At 42.8% G+C, this 20,738-nt stretch overlaps 1 long non-coding RNA gene across 1 annotated transcript; it reads left to right on the top strand.

Moving 5' to 3' along the window:
- Positions 1–14: 14 nt before the first annotated feature.
- On the top strand, positions 15–15,469 carry LOC122458807. Its single transcript, XR_006279083.1, has 3 exons — positions 15–183; positions 613–5,193; positions 15,094–15,469. It is a non-coding gene; the product is annotated as an uncharacterized LOC122458807 (long non-coding RNA).
- The last annotated feature ends 5,269 nt before the right edge of the window (positions 15,470–20,738 follow it).

The following is a 20,738-nucleotide window of genomic DNA, read 5'->3' on the forward strand; positions in this document are numbered from 1 at the left end:
GCTGGTGGGGAAGGACCTTTGCCTGAAGTGCCAGCTGAAGAGCCGCCACAGCCCTTTTCTACAAGAGCCAGAGACTCTGTGAGCTGGATTGAAGGCCTGCAGCCCAAGGAGCCCCAGAGGACCATCCATGCTGAGGAGCTTGGAGACCCTGATGCCCCACAGACAGCAGCTTCTAGAACTATGGTAGGAAGTGACCCAGCGAGGGTGAGCAAGTGGTATCTCCCACCTGAGTGAGGGTCAGCGTGTTTCAATGGGATTCCCTGCTGATCCAGTGACGGACTGCTCCATCACTGTTAGAGCCCTGGGTCCCCCACCATATTGACTCTAACCATTAGGCTGTGCTTCCCTGTGTCTGAGGGCTGCCATATTGTCTTTAGCCATTAGGCTGTAACCTTGGCCTCTGGGCCGTACCACGGCCGTCCCAAGGGCTGCCAGGGAGACTAACCATGGTGCTATCACTGCCCTGCCCCAAAGGGGAATGGGGTGTGCATACACTGTGACACATGGTGGAGAATATGGGCAGTGATTGGGCCCTACTGGAAGGCCCCAGTGGGAGGAGATTATTATTAGAGTAATCCTCCATCATCCTGCCTAATTGTTGCTTTGCCCAAGATGGAGACTGAGAAGATTTTGAAATGGATCCTGGAAAGTCAGCAGCAGCAGGCAACCCAGCAGCAGCAATAGCAGGCCCAGCTGATGCAGGAGATAGCTTGTCAACACCAGCTCCAGATGACCCAGTAGCAGGAGCAGCAGCATCTGCTTTGAGAATTGGCTATCCAGCACCAGATCCAATAAGAACGCTTGATCCAGCAAATGGCTGCATTGATGTGCCTGACCAGTGCCCCAAACCTCAGCCCAGTTGGACAGGCCCCGGGGGCTCTTCCCCCAAGTCTGCCAATACAGCTGTCAAAAATGGGACCTAGTGATGACCTCGAGGCATTTTTGGTGACTTTCAAATGGGTAGTAACCGCTGCCAGGTGGCCACCAGAGCACTGGGCTCCCTTGTTAGCACCCTACCTGATGGGGTCAGCCCAGGTGGCCTACCGGGGGCTAGACCCACAAGACACCCAAGTATATTAGAGAGTGAAGGCTAGCATCCTGGACCATACAGGAATCAACCCCGACAAATACCGATGGCGCTTCCACCAAGAAAGGTACCCACAGGGGGCTAGACCTCGGGTGGTAGCCCAGCATCTGAGGGACAATGCCTGGTGATGGTTAGAGCCAGAGAAACAGTTGGGGGCTAAAGTAGCAGAGACTGTTGTATTGGAGCAGTTTATCCAGATCCTCCTGAGTGGAGGGAAGGAGTGGGTACAGCGGCACCAGCGGAGAGCGCTGACAGAAGCTGTAGAGCTGATGGAGGACTACTTGATGGCTGATGGGCCGGAGATGCAACTGAGGCAGCCTGGGAGTCGGAGGAGGAAGAACAAACCGGGTGAGGGGAACTCTCGCAAAATGGATTCAGGGAGATCACAGCCCCTTCCCCAGGCACCACCTAAAACCCCAACCCTCGAATGCTGGAGCCCAATCAGCTGAGCCTGGACTGACAAGGTAGATGGCCTGCAAGAAGGGCAGAGCCCACTGAAGACAGATCCTGGGACTGGAGGAACCCAAGGCCATTGCTGGCAGTGTGGCCAAGAGGGGCACTTTCGGCAGGACTGCAGTTATGGGCAAGTCTATATGGCTGTCACCTGAGCCAAGAGGAAAGACCCAGAAAAACTTGTAGTCCCAGTCCAAGTGGAAGGAATCCCTACAACAGCCTTAGTAGACTCAGGCAGGAGTCAGACAATTATTTGGGAGGGGCTCGTCTCCAGCCTTGAACTCTCCAGGAAGAGTATACATCTACAGTGTATTCAGAGATATACAGCCTTACTCAACTGCCTGGATAAGACTTGAGATTTATGGCCAGGGAGAAACTCTCCAAGTCAGCATGGCTCCCAGGCTAGCCTACCCCGTGGTGTTAGGGCAAGACTGGCCATAATTTCAGGAAATCCTGCAAGGCCACAGCTGCCAACATCTGGGAGGGGGAGGTGCAGGATCAATGAGGGGGGACGCCTTGGCCACCCTACAGAAGCCGATCCTGGAGAAGGGCTGTCTAAACCCCTGGAGCCACCCACTGAGTCCCCTCCAGGCACAGGACACCCTGTCAAAGATCTCCAGGCAGAGTTGGAGCGTGACAGACTTCATCCAATAGCAAAGGGAAGATCCGAATTTAAGCTGGGCCTGGGAGCAGGCAACAACCCCAGACCAAGAGGGGGACGATACACCACACCTGCCTCAAGGACCATGGTTCGAGATCCGGAGGGACAACCTCTACCGGGTGGTACAAGAACCCCAAATGTGGGAAGTTATCTGACAGTGCTTAGTGCCCTGGAGATTGCGCCAGAGCCTCCTGCGGCTGGCTCACACAGAACCCTAGATGGGGCATCTGTGTAGAGAGAAGACCCTCCAGAGGATAGCACACCACTTTTTTTGGCCTGGCATACACCAGGAAGTAAGAGATTATTGTGCTTCCTGCCCTGAGTGCCAGTGGGCCAGACCAAAAGGAGTGCCTCTCTCGTACCTCTCCTCGTCATAGGCATGCCATTTGAATGATTTGGTATGGATCTCGTAGGGCAGGTAGAGAAGAGCGAAAAAGGGAACCAGTTCATCCTCGTACTGGTCAATTATGCAACAGGCTACCCTGAGGCTACTCCCTTGCACACGGCTACGGCCCCTAACATCACGGCAGAACTAGTGAAGATTTTCACTTCAGTTGGGATATCCAAAGAGATCCTGACCAGTCAGGCACTAGTGTGTCCTCCAAATTGATAGCTGACTTATGCCACCTCATGAACATCTGGACCCTCAAGACTTCAGTGTACCATGCACAAACTGATGTTAGTGGAATCTTTAATGGAATCCTTAAGTCAATGCTATGCAAGTTTGTAGAAGATGACCCCCGACATTCAGACTTGCTGTTGCCCACCTTATTGTTCGCAATGTGGGAGGTCCCTCAAGCCTCCGCTGGGTTCTCTCCCTTTGAGCTCCTCTAGGGGAGACAACCCCAGGGCATCCTTAGTCTCCTGAGAGAAGACTGGGAGGCACAAAAGACGTGCATCTTAGGAACTACTCATTATGTGTTATGACTCCGTGAGCGTCTCCAGGCCTTGGGCGCATTCGCTCGAGAGAACTTGTTATGGGCCCAGCAAACAGGAGCAATAATATAACAAAATACACAACTTTGAGCCAGGGGACCAGGTTCTACTATTATTACCCTCCGCCGAGTCAAAGCTATTAGCCAGGTGGCAAGGCCCCTTTGAGGTGTCCCACCGGGTAAGACAAGTGGACTATGAGATCAGGCTGCTGGGTAGTGGAAGGAGGTATGCACATACCACGTGAACTTGTTGAAAGCCTGGAAGGACCAAGAGGCTCTATTTATCACTCCTTGACCCCCTGAACTGGAATTGGGACCATTGGTGGGCAGACCCCTGGATCCAGGGCCAGTGGTAATGGGAGAGGGCCTTAGCCTATCACAACAAGATATCCTGGAAGTCCAATACGAGTTACCTTGTCAATGCATCCAGGACAGACTGACCTCCTAGGCCATCACATTGCAACAACACTGGGGCAGAGGGTAAGACAACCACTGACCTCTCCCCAGGAAAATGTGGGACACAGTACACCAAGAATTAGAGATGATGCATTAGATGGGAGTCATGGAGAAATCCAGGAGCGAATGGCAAAGTCTGATCGGATTGGTTCCAAAACCTAGGGGGGTCATCGACTTCTGCATTGATTTTCGAAAAGTCAATGCTATTTCCCAGTTCAATGTGTATCCAATGCCCCTCATCGAAGAACTCCTCAGGTGATTGGGGGAGCCAAATATTTGTTGACCTTGGATCTAACAAAGGGATATTGGCAGATACCCCTAACATCTGACTCCCAGGCGAAGACTGCCTTTCCTATTCCATATGGCCTCTTCCAGTTCATAACAATGCCTTTTGGACTACATGGGGCAGCCGCTACCTTCCAACGATTGATGAACTGAGTACTGCAGCCTCACAACCGATAGGTGGCGGCATACATAGATGACATTGAGATCTATAGCAGCAGCTGGGAGTACCACCTTTGACACCTAACCAGTGTTTTTAAGGCCCTTCGGGAAGCAGGTCTCATGGCCAATCCTGCAAAATGCCATCTCGGACAGGCAGAGGTGACCTACCATTGGTATATAGTGGGAAGGGACAAGCTATGCCCTCTGATTGACCAGGTGAAGGCTCTAACTGATACCCCAGCGCCAACCACAAAAAAGCAAGTGAGCCAATTCCTGGTATTGGCCGGATACTATCGGTGCTTTGCACCAGGCTTCACAACAATAGCAGCCCCCCCCACACACACACTCTGACCTGACCAAGAACTCTCAACCCCAGCAACTGCGGTGGTCCAGTAAGTATGAGGAGGCATTCCAGACCCTGAAGAAACAGCTACCTCAGGAACCAGTCCTCATATATCCAGACTTCTCAAAGGACTTCATACTGCAAACAGATGCCTCTGAGGTGGGATTAGGGGCTCTCGTCACAGGAAATCAATGAGGAAGAACACCCCGTCTTGTATCTGAGTCGTAAACTGTTCCCCAGAGAAACATATTACTCAATGATTGAGAAGGAGGCCTTGGTGATAAAGTGGACTATTGACACCCTGTGCTCCTATCTACTCGGCAACATCTTCACATTGATTACTGACCAAGCATCCCTCTGGTGACTGCACAGCATGAAGGATACCAACCCCAGGATTATGCATTGCTACCTCTCACTCCAATCATATGATTTCCGTGTCTGTCATCAACCTGGTAAGGCTCACGGGGGGGCAGGGGGATGACTGGGTGTACATACCCCGCACTGGAGAGGAAAGGGTTAACCCCACATTATAGGCATTGGAAGTCCCGCCCCTCAGGCAGTGCTGGTCATGCGCCAACTGCTGCATCAGTATAAAAGGGAGCAGCCCAGCTCATTCTGGGCTGACTGCTGGAGGGGAAGGATCTTTAGCCAAAGCTCTAGCTGAAGAGCTGCCACAGGCCTTGCCTGCAAGAGTCAGACCCTGTGAGCCAGATTGGAGGCCTGGAGCCCCAGAGGACCATCCACACTGAGGAGCTTGGAGACCCTGACACCCCATGGACAGCAGCTTCTGGAACTACAGTAGGCAGTGACTCAGGTGGGAGATACCACTCAGTCACCCTCCCTGAGTGAGGTCTGTGTGTTTCAGTGGGATTCCCTGCTGACCCAGTGATGGACTGCTCCATGACTGTTAGGACCCTGTGGAGTTGGGTGGGACTGGGCCACCCTACTCAGGCTGTTAGCCCGCCTGCTGGAGACCCTCACCTTCCCCCACCATATTGACTCTAGCCATTAAACTGTAACCTTGGCCTCTGGGCTGTACTGCAGCTGCCCCAAGGGCCACCAGGGAGAGTAACCATGGTGATATCACTGCCCTGCCATGCCCCAAAGAGGGATGGGGTGTGTATACACCATGACACCCTGCCACAGTAGCAGTGTGGGGCTGAAGTAAGTGGCCCTATGCTGACTTCTTTGCAACCACTGGTATACTGGGTGGGAGAGGGAGTAGCTGCTGAGCTCAGTGCTATGGAGAGTTTGGGCTGCAGCTATTATGGGATCAACTGCCATAAGTTAGGGCATCCTTTGGGGTTGCTCTAACTTACACTGGAGAACATTTTGGTCTCTGTGGCAGCCCAGAATCTTGGTGGTGCCACCATTGGGCTGGTCCTTCTGGCCCTCAGAGTCTGCTGTCTGCAGCTGCAGGTAGCCATTTGGGGAGATAGCTCCTGCATAGGTACACACCAGGCACTCACTAATGGAGATCTTACTTTTATTTTTTTTTAGTTTTGTAGTTCTCTTGATTTTATATGTGTGTGTGTGTGTGTATGTATGTATGTGTATATATATATATATACACACACACACACAAATAATGCAGGCCAATCTGACTACTTATAACATTGAACTTAGAAAAACATAATAAGACTAACGCTGCCCAGGAAACACTACTTTATCAGCCCCCCTCTACTCCTTCCTCTAGTAACCCTATCTGATCTGTTAAGGCTTGTGATAGCCACTCCATTCTTTATGTAAAATCCCTCCATTTGCCATCACCAAGAATAGAATCTGAGATTTCTAGCAACAAAAGTATGGGTCTGTACTTGAGTTAAAGAAGTAACTCCATCATCTGGTACCAATAGTAGGTTTAAGATTGTTTCAGCTGGACAAGAGGTGACATCATTTCATTGTTGGGTATAAAAACAAGTGGAGAGTCAAGCCATTCACCAATGGACCTACTACTAATTTACACAACTGAAAGTTAGAGCTGAATCAGGCCCTTCATAATTTTCTTGTTTTGCCTTTGGCAGGATGGTTATGGATACGTGCAGTTGAACAGGCTTCAGTGTGTCCCTACAGTTAAACGGACATATTAGAAATCCCCCCTCCCCCATTTAGAAGAGTAGAGTCTTCTGTAGTAGTTCCCCTCGGTTCCAGAAATTACAGTGAATATGTAAAGTAATAGCAGTAAATAAAAGTAAAGACATCTATTTCATATTTGTTCATAAACATAAGTACTGATGACTCACATGCTTTATTGTATTTGTTGCAGGGTTTTCCAGATGTATTGTGGGTTTTTACTTTATTGGATTGTTGACACAGAATTTAAATTCTCTGCTTGTATAAACTGGCAGAGCTCCATTGAATTCAGCCCTTACTCTTATATCTAGATTCAAAGAGTCTAGTTAATGGACCAAATTCTGCTCTCAGTTGCAATAATTCCATTGATTTCAAGGGATTGTACTCTGGATTCACACCAGTGCAATTAAGAGCAGAATATGGGCCAAGGACACTAAGGTAAACAACTTTTCAAAAACATTTGACTAAACCCTTAGCTACAACTAATCACATTTCTGGCTAATTCAAAATATTTCTACACCACAAACAATTTTCTGGAAAATAGCTCTGGTATTTCCATGGTGTTTGCAGAACACCATGAAATCAATGGTCCTACAGGTCCTAGGAAAGTCAACCTTTTCCTTGTAAGGTAAATACCATCAAGTCTCTTTAATCTATTTTGACAGTCCTATATTTATCCATTTCTTAGTGCACTGAAGGGATAACTCTGACAGGATTTTTCCTTTTTTTCATGAAAGTTTTGGTGCTGCTGCAAAGCTTGGTGATTTTTCTCTTTCCTTTGAAGTGCAATTCTTTTATGGCCTCTGCCCTCTCCCACCCTATGCTGCTTCTTGCTGGCCATTGCCATCTCGCGTGGAAGTGAGAAAGTGCCTCTCCTAAAATTAATAGGAGAATTCTATTCCTGCCAAGTTTATAGGGCTCCCACAACTTGAGGCTGCATTTTGAAACTGATGTCAGGCTTTTAAAAAGTACCACAGGACATCTATAATTAGGGCAGTTTTTTTAAAGAGGCAGGGTGGTCTTGTGGCTAAGGAATAGGAGTCTGTCAGTATGGAGATATAAGTACTATTCTTAGTCTGTGACAGACTTCCTGTGGGAATTCAGGCAACTCACTTAAGATCTCTGAATCTTAGTTGTCCCATCTTTAAAATACCTCTCAGATAGGGCTGGTTGAAATTTTTCTATCAAAATCCTGTTCAAGTGGAAACTGTTTTTGACTTTTCCCTCAAAGTATTTGCTTTCCTAGAACAATTTTCAATTTTTTCCATTGGAAAACTGAAAATACTTTTTTATCTTGGCCCCAAAATGTTTTTTGGCAAAGTCAATCTTCCATGAGGTGGGAAAATTCCATTTTCCTATAGCTCTATTCTCAGGTGTGCTTTAATGTGAAGCTCAATATTTGTAAATTATATTGAGCTCTTCAGACGGAAAGTGTTGTATAACTCAAAATGTTATTCTGTAATTAAATACTGCTGGTTTTTTGGCCTGCCTCCATCAGCAACCAGTTTGAGATTTAAAGTGGCACAGCCCAGACTAATTAAATTAGTTTTTCAGGTGGAGTTGATAGCAGGACCATAGTTCTGTCCACAAAAAGGAGTGGGTAGAAGCTACTGAGAGAACACTTTGCTCCATATATTCTGATTGAATCATTAGGAATCAATCAATGACTGCTGAGTTCTGAAATCTGCCAAATGAAATTTTGAAACTTTCATGAAAACTCCTCAGTATTTTCTTCAGAAGATTGATTTTTAGATTTATTCAACATTTTTCATAAGAATTTCCACTTTTGGAGAGTACAAGTTTTTAATACTGCTTGGGTTGTTTTTCCCCCTTCCTCCCCTCTACCACAGAAAAGGGACTGAAAATAGAACAAATTTTAAAAAATTAATGCAGTTTTTAAAATTGGATTTGGGCATCATTAAAATGTAAAATACAATTTTTGCAAAAATTTTTTTAAAAAAAAAAAGCAAACATTTTTTCCAACAAAAAATTTTGTTCATAAGATTTCAATGAGAATTTAGTTCTGAGCCATTTGTAACCTTGGTAGCCAAGCTCTGGCCAATATATCCGATACAGCTGATTGGTTCAGAATACTAAGACCACCGTTTGCTCTGCAGAGACAGGTATATCATTTTTATCCTATTTTGGCTCTTTTGTCCAGAGCCTAGAATCCTTATTCTAATCATCTTTCTCCTTCTCTTTTATGCAATATAATGCTAGTCCATGAAGATTTTCCTCTCCATTACTATGATTTTGTTCTCCTAACCAACACTTTTCTTAATTTATTTTAAAAGAAAAACTTTGGCAGTTGAATTTCCATGTCCCTGTTAGAAAGAGAATCATACACCGCATTCTGACACATGAAATGTGGTTCCGACACAGGTCCCATGAAGAGAAAAAAGACTAAAAGATTTAGGAGCATAGAAAAAACTCTTAATTTTAAGATCCATGGGAACTGAAATAGTTCAGATTATAAAAATGTCAATACAAGATGACGACAATATTGCTCCCAGACAAAGCAAAAAAAACACCACTCAGAATTAGAGCAAGCCTTTGTCCAGGCTAAGCAAAATGTTTTCAGGCCAGTACCAGCATCTGCCTTAAACCAAGCTTCTCCTGGTAGACTAGAGCAAGCTTCTGCTTCAGTTAAATCCCCAGGTTAGACTGAATGTTAGCTTAAATTCCCAGGTAAGCAATGTTTCATAACTGGAGCAGGAATCCCTCTTTGCCAGATTTCCCAAGTAATCTCTGCTCTCTAAAATCTAGAGCAGCACACTTCTCTCAAATCAGACATCCAGGCAGGAATGTATCAAAAAAAAAAACTGGAACAAGCTTGTGCTTAAACCAGACTTCCAGGTTAATCAAAGCCTTTCAGGACTGGAATAAATCTTTTAAGCTGGCCAGGACATTTCCTAAACCAGACTTTAAAGGCCAACTTTATTCCCAAACTGGCTAAATCCTCCCAAGCTAGAGCAGGCTTCTGTCTACACTAAGCTCTCAGGGTAGACGCTTTTAAAACTTAAGCAGGCTTTATAACTAGGGCCCTACCAAATTCATGGCCATGAAACCCAACAAACCATGAAATCCTGTCTCCTCCCATGAAATCTGGTCTTGTGTGCTTTTACCCTATATTATACAGATTTCACAGGGGGAGACCAGCATTTCTCAAATTGGGGGTCCTGACCCCAGAAGGGAGTTGCAAGGCAGTCAGTTATTTTAGGGGGTCACACTCCTACTTCTGCAAATCTTCAGAGCTGGGTAGCCACAGAACGGCAGCTGTTGGCCAGGCACCCAGCTCTGAAGGCATAGCCCCGCCAGCAGCAGTGCAGAAGTAAGGGTGGTAATACCATACCATGCCATCCTTACTTCTGCACTGCTGCTGGCCACGGCTCTGCCTTCAGAGCTGGAAACCTGGCCAGCAGCTGCCACTCTCCAACACCAGTGCAGAAGTAAGGGTAGCAGTACCACAAACCCCACCCTTGCAATAACCTTGCAACCCCCACTCTCCGCAACTCCTTTTTGGGTAAGAACCCCTACAAGTAAAGATTAAAGAGGCTAGGACTTTTCAGCTTGGAAAAAAGGAGACTAAGGGGGGATATGATAGAGGTATATAAAATCATGAGTGGTGTAGAGAAAGTGAATAAGGAAAAGTTATTTACTACTTCCCATAATAGAAGAACTGGGGACCACCAAATGAAATTAATGGACAGCAGGTTTAAAACAAATAAAAGGAAATTCTTCTTCACACAGTGCACAGTCAACCTGTGGAACTCCTTGCCTGAGGAAGTTGTGAAGGCTAGCACTATAACATGGTTTAAAAGAGAATTAGATAAATTCATGGAGGTTAAGTCCATTAATGGCTATTAGCCAGGATGGGTAAGGAATGGTGTTCCTAGCCTCTGTTTGTCAGAGGGTGGAGATGGATGGCTGGAGAGGGATCACTTGATCATTACCTGTTAAGTTCACTCCCTGAAATCATGAAGCTTATGACTTTTTAAATCCTATGACCGTGAAATTGACCAAAATGGACCATGAATTTGGTAGGACCCTATTTATAACACCTAGTCCCTTCCCTTCAGGCTCTGATCAATCAGCCCCTTCCACCCTACTCAAAATGGAGTCTCTCTGCAGTAATCCCCAGTTCCAAGGTCCCAGCCTAACTCCTCCAGAGTAAATCTATTGGTTTCAAGAAAAGAAGAAACCAGTTCTGCACATCACATCCTGCATTTGGTGTGTACCTTTCCATTTCTCTTGGAAATCGATGACCATTTAGCTTTATACCAACCAACACCCCCGGGGTCTCCCTGCTCCTAGTGACAAAGGAGCTCAAAGTCTCAATTCAGAACCCCACCCAATTTTGTGGGGGTTCACGTTGGAAACTCTAGATTCAAACCAATCTGCACAACTTTGATTCTGGTTCAGATCCAAAAACAGTCATTTAACTTTGAATCTGGTTATGTTGTGGCCAGAATAGTAAAGATCTTGCATGAACAATTGATTTCACATGAACTTGGCCATTAGGGGCCATAATCTCACAAGAGCAGAGTGGAAGATTTTAGCACTGCATAACTTAAATTCAAATCTTAGCCCTCATTCAAGACCCAAGCATTAACCTAATCAAGGTTTGACCTCCTTGCCTCAGCCCTACCTTTCAAATACATGTGGTGTAGGGCAGAGCTACTTTATAAATATCTAATTATATTTGAGGTGGTACCTTGAATCCAGAGCCTAAACTTTCCAAACTTGCCTTGTAGAAAGGCTGTCACTGAAGGAAAATATGCCTGTGCTCATGTTCCAAAGGGTCAAACTGGTAAAAATAAATAAAAGGCCTTCTTGATGACTAAAATTGTCATATGGTTTTCTCATTTTTTCAAGGCTGTGCTACTGTATGTATGGGAAGATTAGGGCAAATGCTTGCTATCTTTATTTCCGAAAGAACACCATAGGAGACTTGAGATTCCTGCTTGACTTTTCTGGGGGTCAAAAGAGTACTGTGTAATAATTTTGGGCCAGATTTTAAAAAGGTATTTAGGTGACTAGTGAGATTTTTTCAAAAGCATCTAGATGTAATTATTTCAATGGGTGCTAGACACCTCGATACCTTTTAAAATCTGACATTATCAATCCAGCTATTATGGTCATCTCCTCTCTTCTGCCTTTCAGAGCCATTTGTACCTTTTTTTTAATTCACTATAGAGAGTATGAATGGAGTGCTGACAAAATGTGCCGAACTGATAGATAGGGACTGAAATCCTCTTGCTATCCATAGCATAGGTATAGCCTAGGCAGAAGCGTGAAAGTCTCACTATTCCCTCAGTGTGCCTCATCCATATTCTGGAGGGCCTACCTGTAGATGAGGATAGGTAAGTTTCTATGTCCAGTCACTCCTTAGAATCTCATCTGAGACTGCCAAGAAGATTTCCTCTGGAGCATAGAGGACAATAAAAAGGCCTTTCTAACACTGGGAATCCCTAAACACTCCTTTTCCAGTAATGTAAACCTAGAGCTGATTTATTTCCATATAAAAGTTCACATATCACTGCTCTCAATCTGTTCCAGAACTTCCATTGACGATGGATTTCTGTGCACGATGAAAGGAAAGTATAGCCATGGCTTGCTAAATGATCTTTGCCACTGGAAGCGATTAATAGCCTAGTAATGCTAATTAAAATGTAGCAATGAGTCCAAAATGGGAGCCAAACTCTTTCCAAGTCAAGTTTTACATAATGCTCCTGAAACTTGAGTCAGTATCAAGGTTCTGGTTCAGAATCCTTGTGTTATAAGGTCTAGCTCAGAATTTGGCTCCAGATGTAAACTTTTGCCCTGACAGAAGTGTTCCGAGCTAGGAAATATGAGTAAGCTACCCGCACATAAAGACACGACTGGGACATTAAGAGATTCTCTTAAAACAGAGGTATTTTAAGTGAACAATTTCCTGTAGTGAAGAGAGAGAGCATCCCTTTAATTTATTTGTTCTGCTAAGAGTTGCCTACCATTTGCCACTGGGGTATCTGTATGAACATGATGCTCTCCAAGGGTTATAATTTAAAACTGAGCAATGCGTTCATAAATCTGATAACACAATGAATGCTTGGGAGCTGCAGCAAATGCTGAAAAGCTGATGTGAATACAAAAAAGTCTCATGACTGAATTGGATTGCCCTTTAAATGAGTCACTGACCTCAAAATGAGAGCCTGCCAAGCCTGGATTTTTTTTTTTTATTCTGGGTTTTTCTTAGGTTTTACACTGCTGAACTGCCATTCTAGAAAATGACAGTAACTGATGGCAGCTTCTTCTAAGGGTTGCCAATGGCTAATTCTGGGTGCTGTGATAATGTTGCATAAATGCTTTTGTTACTAAATAATTAGGGCACTAAAATGGTAACACTGCAGAATTGTGTACTGTGGTGTTAGGAGATCCTGTTGTATATTTGTGTTAATCTGTGTAAAATGACTAATTTTGTCACACAGCAAACATGCTTGCACCAAAACAATGAGTCAATATCACTTAAATGAATTATGAGAATAAAAATTCCACTGCTATCAGGAACTAGCTTTTTTTGCCCAACAGGTATTAGCAGTAATGGGGCCCTGGCAGTAATCGGACATTGTACTAACAGAGTAGGAGTCTTTCAAAGCAGCTTGAATTATCAAGAATTTAATTTGCTTAGCAGGAGGGGGATATATTGCACATGTTCAGTGTATTGACATGCCTAACTCAGAAGTACATGAGCCATAAGGAAAGCCTTACTGGAGTCCACAAGACTATCTTGGCAAATGGCAGCAGGAGGCCCAAAATAAACACACACACACACACACACACACACAAACTAGGAGTAATGGGAAAAACTCATCCATATCAGTCCTTTATTAATTATTATTCATATTTCCAGATATGAATTCTGTCTGTAAATCCAAACTTCCTCAGCCTGACTCACACTTATACTAAGCAAATGTCTGTGCAGGGATAAAAGACCCACAGCATGGCTGCAGCTAGCTCATGTCAGCTGACTTGGGCTTGTGGGGCTTGGGCTATCAGACTAAAAATGACACTGTAGATGTTCAGGCTCAAGCTGGAGCCCGAGCTCTGCAATCCTTCATGCTCACAGGATCCCAGATCTCAGGCTCCAGCCCAAAACCAAACAGCTACACAGCAATTTTTCAGTCCCAGAGCCCAAACCCATGAGCCTGAGTCAACTGACCCAGGCCATGGGGCTTTATCCCCATGTAGATGTTCCCAGTTCTATCAGTCTAAAGGCAACCTAAAGTGGGGGTAAGTGTAACTTGCATCCAGTTTAAGGCCCCTTTTGTGAACCAAAACATAAGAGATTTGAATACTCCCAATATGGAGCATGCAAAATAGTCCTTCCCAAACTGCAGCATCTTCATTCAGCCCATTCCAGATTGGTTTGAAATGTAAACTCTAACCCTGATCTGGAATTTTGATTGGTCCCATCTCTACTGCTTGTTAATCTTGTTTCTATTCTTTTTTTCCCCAAACTTATCCCTTTTTAAAATGTTTGCCCCGGAACATTTTCATTTATTTTAGCTCACTGAACACCTTGCTACTGACAGCCAGTATTTTGTATTTTGCTTAAGCATGCATTCTTTTTCCACTTTGACAATTTTGCCCCAATTCATGTTTTCATAGTCAGTTAGCTTGCTTGTGGGCCAGAGAGGGCATCTAACTTCTTGGGTCTTTCTCAGGTATAAATGTTACTGTTTAGTAGCCACAACTCTGTTCTCTTCCAGGGCTAAGATACTGTGGGTCAGATCTGGTGTAAATGGACATGCTAATTCACATCACCTGAGAATCTGAACTTTTAATTCCTAATGCACCATAAATTTAGATTTAATACATTGAAAATCTGATATTTTCATGGTCACTTTTTACATTTTGCTCCTCACCTCTTACTGCCTCAAAAACAAACCTATATTTTTCCAAAATGTCAGGGGACAGAGAAATTCAAGTGAATTTAAATATGATTTATATGCCAAATATTTTTTGATAGTTCTTTTAAACAGGGTAGCTCAGTACCTTTACTTAAGGCTTTCAGCTCATTGTGCAATTGAACTAAGGATTTTTGCACCATTATGCCAAGAATTGTCCTTATCATTGTCCTGTACTAGTTAACCATTAGATAGACCCTCACTAAGACTCTGATTCAGCAAAACTTCCCCTTTCAGAAAAGCACTGTTCTGAACGTGCAACAGTTAGTGAAGTCAATAAATTTTGTGAGTACTCTGCATTTCTGTTGGTCTTTAGTTCTTGCCCTAAAACATGTTCTCAGTTTATCTACTTTGCCATCTATTATAAAAAGGAATATACAGCTATCTAAGGGATGGAGCTGGCTGAAACTTTCAGTGGAACCCTTTTCCATGGAAGAAGAGTTGAATTAAAATCTAAATGTTTCACAAGGATGTGTTGATTTTGGCAAACTTTTGATGGGGGTTAAAACTAAAAACCAATCATTTGGGCTTTTTTTTCCCCAATGTCAACATTTTGCTTCCACTTTATCATTTCAATTCATTTTGCTTCTACTCTTGCATTATATCAAAATATTAATTCTAAAACTTTATCTTGTATCTAATATTTTGACAGTATCAAAATAAAACATTGTTTCCATATCAATTTTTTTCAGAATTTTCTTGTCTGGACATTATTTTCTTCTGATTCAGAGCAACAACAACATTCAACATGTCAGAACTTTCTGCAGAATGGAAATGGTTTTCCAACCAGCCCTACTAAGGGGTTGGTATTAATTGCATACCTTCTTCCTAGCTGCTGCTCCTTTTAGTTGTCATCAGCAAACATGGAAATCTAGTTTTCAACACCCTCATTTAGAACATTGTATAAATACAGTCCCTCCCTTGCCAGGTTTCTCAGTGTTCACAAACTAATCTTGCCTTTTAAAGTGCCTCTTTCCTGTGTTCAAACAAGATATGGTACATCAGATATTCATGTTCAATGGAAACTCATAAATAGGAGTTGATAAATCTCAAACTTCAGAGATTGGTGGCAGGGCCATTTGGATGATAAAGTAAAAATATCATTTATACAGTGTCATACATCTTCAAAGCACTCTAGTAATTTTCAAATACCTCTTAAAAGATAGGTATATAAATGTTATTGCTAGGGCTCTGTGTACAAAGTGGCAAGCCAAGTTGAATTCTGCAGGAAGGGCCCCTGTTTTTGGGGCCTAATGGTAATTCTTTAGCAGTTGCACTTACATTATAAAATTAAAGGCCAGATCCTGAGTTGATGTAAACTGGCATACCTCTGAAGTCAGTGGAGCTATATTGATTTACAGCAGTTGAGGATTCATTTAATTAAATGTTATGATACTAAATGCAATTTTATTTGCACTGTCCCCACACTTTCAATGTGCCAACTTTTTTTTTTCTTGTACACATAATACATAACCACATCAGAGACGTTGTCAAGAGGAAGCTAAAGGTTTTGGCAGTTGGGCATGGGGCAGTTGGCATCCAAGTTAGCATCCAAGAAGGTGGTTTGAGATTGACAAAAAACCACAGTAACTGAATACTCCTGCTAAAATGATCAGTGAAATATTTCCCTATGTTGATATTTAAATTGTCATTTTAGGATTTCACTGTTATCACTGAAATGAATGGGGCAGTTCTCAACTCTGTTAAAGGCTGTTCACAGAAGACAACTTTGCTACAATGCACATTAGTTCACATTTTAAAGATTTTCTTCACAAGGCCAGAAACATAATTTAAAAAAAAAAAATTGAAAGATGAGATTCTGGATTCTAATTCCAAATTGATGAATGGATTCCACTCCTGCAGAATACATGTGGGCCTGATCAGCTGATGGCCCATCATATGACAGTCTGTAATAAGTAACCAAATGCCAATTGTGGTTATTCTGCACATTAATTTAGATTTCTACATATCATTGTCTATTTATTTTTGCCTTTCACAGTGACAATGAAATGAGCATCACCTATTCCCTGAGGTAAAGGTCAAAGGAATTCAGCAATCAACTCTATTAAGCACTCTTTCTCCATTAACCCTTAGTGCCTTCCACTTTGTTCATAACTCTAGCCTAACTAGACTTCACTAGCAAATGGTGCTTGTAAAATTCCTTATTTTATGAGACTTGGGGATTATTCTGCCACCCACTGAAATCAGTGGCTATGCTTCCATTGACCACCATGGTGAAGAATCAGACTCAAGTTTATAAGGACCTCATGCTGCTGTTAAGAGCAATGGCAAAACTCCCATGGATCTTAATGGTTGCAGGATTAGGCCACTTACTACTTTTGTATAAATAAAGACTTCTTTCTATAATATAGAATAGGATAAAATATTGACACAGTCCAGAGGGTGCCAAGGTTCCTTCCCCACTCTGAACTCTAAGGTACAGATGTGGAGACCTGCATGAAAACCCTCTAAGCTTTTTACCAGCTTAGGTTAAAACTTCCCCAAGGTACAAACTATTTTACCTTTTTGCCCTTGGACTTTTTTGCTGCCACCACCAAGTGTCTAACAAATAAATATATAATCGTGAAAGAGCCCCCTTGGACACATCTTTCCCCCTAAAATCCTCCGCAAATCCTATACCCCCTTTCCTGGGGAGGGCTTGATAAAAATCCTCACCAATTTGCATAGGTGAACACAGACCCAAACCCTGGGATCTTAAGAACAATGAAAAAAGCAATTGGGTTCTTAAAAGAAGAATTTTAATAGAAGAAAAAGTAAAAGAATCACCTCTGTAAAATCAGGATGGTAAATACCTTACAGGATAATCAGATTCAAAACAAAAAGAAAAGGAGTACTTGTGGCACCTTAGAGACTAACAAATTTATTTGAGCATAAGCTTTCGTGAGCTACAGCTCACTTCATCGGATGCCAGATTCAAAACAGAGACTCCTTCTAGGAAAAACCTTAAGTTACAAAAAGACACACAAACAGGAATATACATTCCATTCAGCACAGCTTATTTTTTTCAGCCATTTAAACAAAACAGAATCTAATGCATATCTAGCTAGATTATTTACTAAGTTCTAAGACTCCACTCCTTTCTGTTCCCGGCAAAAACATCACACAGACAGAGAGCCTTTGTTTCTCTTCCCAACCCCATCCAGCTTTGAAAGTATCTTGTCTCCTCATTGGTCATTTTGGTCAGGCGCCAGTGTGATTATCCTAGCTTCTTAACCCTTAACAGGTGAAAGGGTTTTTCCTCTGGCCAGGAGGGATTTTAAAAGTGTTTACCCTTCCCTTTATAGTTATGACAGCATGTATCATTATCTGCTTGTACAGTGGTTTGAGATGTAATTGAAGCAGAGGTGGGAAATACAAACTCACATTTCTGAGAGTTAAATGCCTCATCAAACTAAACAGAATGGTAATATCTGCCATTGTGTAGGTTATTAGCTACAGCAGGGCTGGCTATACTTGTCGCATGGCACAGTGCACAAAATGACTAGGCCCATCCTGACAGCTATGTACAAAGGAAGCATACGTATTGCCATTTACATCATGAAAGCTAGAACTTAGAGATCCTTTACATTCCCTCTGCAGATGCACTGATCTCCCTGCCAATTACCAGGTGCACCTATTAAACAACTTTACTTCTCTAAGACAATATTGTGTCTGCACAAATGAAGGATAACTAGCATTAAAGGGAACTTAGAATCCTTCTTACTGATAAATAGTGAGACGGGGGGGGGGGGGAGTTTGGGAGTTTTCCATTCAGCAAATTATGAGCATTTAAGGGACTACAGAGTCATTTTACTCTTCCCCCAAAAAAACAGTGAAAGTGGTTTGCTCATTGCCAGCCCTTGGCCGTTGTTCATAGCATCAGAGAGAAAAGTAGCTCTATCTATTCTGTTTATATGCTCAGCTTTGATGCCATGGCTCAGGGAACACTGCTAACCCTCCCCTTCACCCAAGTTATTCAGTAACTCCTCCTGACAGGTCCAGTTGTAGACTCTGTAAATTTTTCTTATTTGAAAAAAGATAAAGGTGTTCAATAAACATTAGACGTAGAATATCAGCTGTTGGAAGGGGATCTTAGGAGGTCATCTAGTCCAACCCCTTGCTCAACCTCCAACTTTTGGCCCAGATCCCTACGTAGGCCCCTCAAGAATTGAACTCACAACCCTGGGTTTAGCAGACCAATGCTCAAACCACTGAGCTATCCCTCCCCACACTGTCTGTGTATCTTCTAGAGACAGACAGGGATTGAAATACTACCTACCTGCTCATGTGTCCACCTTTACAAAGAAAATATCTATAGAGTGACAGGGTCAGACACCCACTTGTTCAGATACCAAGTGAATTCACTTAGTAGGAATGTGTAGCACCTGAGTGTCAATGTGCCAGTGTTTTGTATAACCACCCAGAAAAGCCCTGAACTGTTCTATTTTTCATTACAAAACAGAAATTTAGGCCTTACCTACACACATAAAACTTGTACCTGGTTCATTAAAATTGATTATTAAATTGGAGGGCTTATTTTAATTAAATTTTAATGATTTTAGTTAAACCAAAACATGCTTTGCATGTAGGCTGGCCCTTAGGCCAAGTTTTCCAATCTTTTAATAAACTTGGCCCACATGAGTCTGAGAGAGTTTATAATTTCAGGTGGGAAATGTGCAAAAATATGATGGCTTCAAATGGTTTGGACACACAACCAAGGAAACATGGCTATTTTAGCAGATGTTGCTTTGAAGTTTTGGGATTGTTGGAGGCCAGACATCAAAGCAAATTGCAGGGGTGCAAACCCACAAAACTTAAAGTGAAAAAGTGTTTGCAAGACTCCTCAAAAACCCCAGATGCTGAGTTTGACAGATCTAATTGTTGTACTTCCAGATGAATCACTTGTGAAAAGTGTTGGTTTCAGAGTATCAGCCATGTTAGTCTGTATTTGCAAAAAGAAAAGGAGTACTTGTGGCACCTTGGAGACTCACAAAATTTATTTAAGCATAAGCTTTCATGAGCTACAGCTCACTTCATCAGATGCATTCTGAAAAGTGCATAGCCCTTTCTTTCTTTCCCCTCTTGTGTAGGGAGAGATACAGGTTGTTGAGAAAATCTAACTAGAGCTCAGTCTCTTACCTCACTGTTCCCCATACACAAAAATCAGAGGTTTAAAAAAAATTACATTTGTGGGGAGTTTTCCCCCTGCTGTGTGTTAACTCAGCATTAATGTGTCTGTACACAGCCCAGCGCAAAGAAATTGCTGTTCTAGGTGTGGTATGATTATTCAGCAGTCAGCACTGTATATCATGCAGAGATTTTCCACATCACTTTTATGCAATTCATCATTGCAACTTACTACCCCAACTGCGAGATCAGCAGATGTGTTTCTTAAAAGAAAGTCTCACCCATTTTGCACAGGGCAGAGCCTGAAAGTTCACAGTGTTAGCAGTATTTTGCAACAGCTATAAACTGTGAATTGCACTGAACATAAAGCTCACTAAAATAGCATCAAGCCCTCGCCTAAGCTGATATAGATCAGCTGATTTATACCAGCTGGTGGTCTGGCCCATTGTTTTAGTTTTTCCTAGCAAGATGGTCACTGCCAACAGCAGACTTAGAAATGCCAACTGTAATTCTAAAAAAAAATATTTTCAAAGACACGTCACAGCTAATACAAGGGATAATGTTTCTCATGCTGTGAATGATCAATGTGTGGTTTGGCTGAATGTAAACAAGAGAAAACTGAGTTTTGCGCATTGTTCTCTGGTATGTAGACAGAGTAGGAGACAAGGATTCATTCAAGAGAAAAAATAAAACCAGCTTAAAAAAGCATTATTCTAGGTTCAGACCCCCCCCTTTTTTTTTTTAAATAAAGTACCTTGGTATTTCAGAGTAATGGTCCAAATCTCTGCAACAATTGTAGTGAAAGACAGTGGTATTTATTTAAAGCTTGATTGTAACCCCCTTCATTACACTGGATAGTTCCTTACACCATAAGTATTCCCACTGAAGTCAATGGAACTACATGCAGAGTACATTACTTCTCAGGGTACAAAGATAGTCTAGCCTTTCTTTATTTAGTTAATCATCACCAGGGATCTACAGAGCCTTTTCTAGTTGTTTTCAGAATAAAACATTTTAACAATCTAACAATGAGAGTAAGGGGAGACGGTTTTAAAAAAAAAAAAGCCCCCATTTAAAATAATCCACATAATGAGGAAGTTGCAATATCACTGTTTCATGCATGAACATTTGTTTAGGGCAAGCTGCTTCTCTGAGCAAGGATCCACATGCAAACCTCTCCACCAGAGTGGAGTGCTTCACATGTGTAACA

Source organism: Dermochelys coriacea, chromosome 2, assembly GCF_009764565.3.
Source record: "Dermochelys coriacea isolate rDerCor1 chromosome 2, rDerCor1.pri.v4, whole genome shotgun sequence".
Classification (NCBI taxonomy): domain Eukaryota; kingdom Metazoa; phylum Chordata; order Testudines; family Dermochelyidae; genus Dermochelys; species Dermochelys coriacea.